The sequence below is a fragment of the Camelina sativa genome, chromosome 5 (genome assembly GCF_030686135.1).
Source record: "Camelina sativa cultivar CO46 ecotype springtype chromosome 5, ASM3068613v1".
NCBI classification, from domain to species: Eukaryota; Viridiplantae; Streptophyta; class Magnoliopsida; order Brassicales; family Brassicaceae; genus Camelina; species Camelina sativa.
The window spans coordinates 35,409,700-35,412,386 of NC_141884.1; the positions used below are offsets into that span (position 1 = coordinate 35,409,700).

The 2,687-nt window shown below is 41.5% G+C and overlaps 1 pseudogene; it reads left to right on the top strand.

The window, feature by feature from the left end:
• Positions 1 to 1,472, top strand: LOC147944773 (uncharacterized; annotated as a pseudogene).
• The last annotated feature ends 1,215 nt before the right edge of the window (positions 1,473 to 2,687 follow it).

The window sequence follows — 2,687 nt, forward strand, 5'->3', positions numbered from 1 at the left end:
ATGTCTTCAGCGATGGATAAGGCCCTTATGGCTATGTCACTAGAGGAAGAAGAAGAAGAAACTCCCTTTGTTATGCCAGATCTGTTGGAATTCCTATCCATTGAAAGAAATACAATCAGTCTGATAGGGAGAACCCTGAATCCGGCTTGTCAGCCGATGAAAAATCTTATCCGATATATGCCAAGGAAGTGGCAAAAATCGGGAAGGATGAGAGGTATAGCCTTATCTAGTGAAAGATTTCAGTTCATCTTCAACAATGAATACGATTTATTGGAAGCGTTAGCAAAAGGAGCTCACACTTACAAGGACTGGTCCCTAGCAGTTGATAGATGGTATGAAAATCCGCCTCCTAATTATCTGCAAATCATCCCCATTTGGGTTCAGATCTGGAATCTTCCAGTTAATTTCTACACAACAAAGGAAATTACAGCTTTAGGCGAACTGATAGGCAAGGTGAAAGAAGTGGCTTTCGACCCAGAGAAGCCTCAGGTTCAAGAATTTGTCAGAGTAAAGGTTATGCTTGATGTTTCGCGACCACTTCGCAGGTCAAAAGAAGTCACTTTGCCTCAAGGGGGATCTGCAGTGGTTAGGTTTCAGTATAAACGGGTTCAAAAAAGATGCTACCATTGTCAAAGTTTGACACATGAAATTGATGTCTGTCCCATTTTGGTAAAAAGAAAAGAGAATGAGGAGTCTGCAAAGAGAGCAGGAATGCCCATTCCCAAGCTGCCAAAATTTCCCTTCCTAAAGGAATCAGATCCATTATTTGGCATTCTGCATGAGGATCATGTGGGTGTGGATCCTCTCACGGGGCGTCAAAGAAATGCTTTCGATATTCTAGAAGGAATGAGATAATATCTAAGAGCGAACAATAATGAAGAGTGGCAAGTGAAAGTGGATGGAATCAAGAAATCAGTGGGAGAGGTTGAAAAAAATCCCATAGCCAAGAAGACGATACTCAGGCTGTAATCTCCACCCATTGTCCATAAAGATGTCTTTAAAGACAAGGGTTTGGTTTTTGGGACGGTTAGCTTTGATTCCAAGTTCTAGTACAAAGTCTCGAAAATAAATGATCAAGAAATGTTATCTTCAACCCCCTCCTTGGCCTTGGAAAGAAATTGGCTTGTGGATAATCAAAGTGCCCAAGAGGGAGGAAGCATAGGAGATTTTCTGGTTTTGTCTCAACCTGGTCAGGACAGAGCAATGGGATATGGTCTTGGTTTCTTTGAAGATGGTCCACTTGGCTCTGTTCGGAAAAAAAAGCAAAACCTCGTAGCCGTCCTTACAAAACGGTTAGAAAACCAAAACCTATGAAGCCCGAAGTTGATAAACTTCAGATAGGTCTTTCAGAGGCAGTGTCCAAAGGTTCGAAGGAGAAACGTAAAGCAGAGGAGGAGAGTACAAGCACTGCTAATCCTAACAAGCTTAAACTCGCTAAGGTGATCCCAAATGAGGGATCGCCCACCGTTTAATGAGCATAATCAGCTGGAATTGCCAGGGTTTGGGATGGTCTCAAGACCTCGTAATTCCTCGTCTCAAGGAGCTGCGTAAAAAGCACTTCCCTGAGATTTTATTTCTGATGGAAACTATGTAGTGTAAGGATAATTTGGTGGATGTACAGTGTTCGTTAGGGTATGATCATTTGTTCACAGTAGAGCCAGTTGGGAAATGTGGTGGCCTGGCTTTGATGTGGAAGAGTAGTATTCAGATGGATATCTTGTTTAAGGACAAAAATTTGATTGATGTTCAGGTTCAGTTTGGATCATCAATTTTTTTCCTCTCTTGTGTATATGGTGAACCGGATATAGCTTGAGAAATGGTGTTTGGGAAAGACTCACTCGGTTTGGAGTCGGGAGAAGAGAAAGATGGTGTATGATTGGAGATTTCAATGCAATCCTTCATAATGGAGAAAAGATTGGTGGCCCGCGAAGAAATGATAACTTCTTGAAACAATTTTCAGAGATGATGGAAGCGTGTGATATGATTGAATTGACAAGTTCTGGGAACATGTATTTCTGGGCAGGTATGAGAGGAGATCATTGAATTTAGTGTAGGTTTGATAGAGCTTTTAGTAACAAGGATTGGTTTCAGACCTTCCCTGCTTCTAACCAAGCCTTTTTAGATTTCAGAGGTTCTAACCACAGACCAGTTTTGATGAAACTGATGACATCACAAGAGGCTTACAGAGGTCATTTCCGGTTTGACAAGAGATTTCTTCATAAGCCTGCAGTTAAGGAAGCTATTCTTAAAGCATGGAAGCCAGGAAATCTCAACGATGGTTTCATAGTGGCGCACAGATTAAGAGATTGCAGAAAAGCTCTTAGTGCCTCGAAAAGAAAGAGCAACTTGAACTCCAAAGATAAAATCCTGCATTGTGAGGCTGTTTTAGAAAGAGTTCAATCCAATAGGTGGCCTAACCTACAGCAGATTCATGTTTTGAAAAGGGAGCTTAGGAAAGCATATAAAAGCGAGGAAATGTACTGGAGTCAGAGAAGTAGACATAAATGGCTCAGTCTTAGAAATAGGAATTCGAAGTTCTTCCATGGGTCGGTAAAAGGCAACAGAGCTCAAAAGAGGATAGAATTGCTATTGGATTCAAAGGGGACAGCACAGAAATCAGAAGCAGCGAAAGGTGAAGTGGCCTCTCAGTATTTTACCAAACTCTTCACATTTTCGAATCCGCAAAG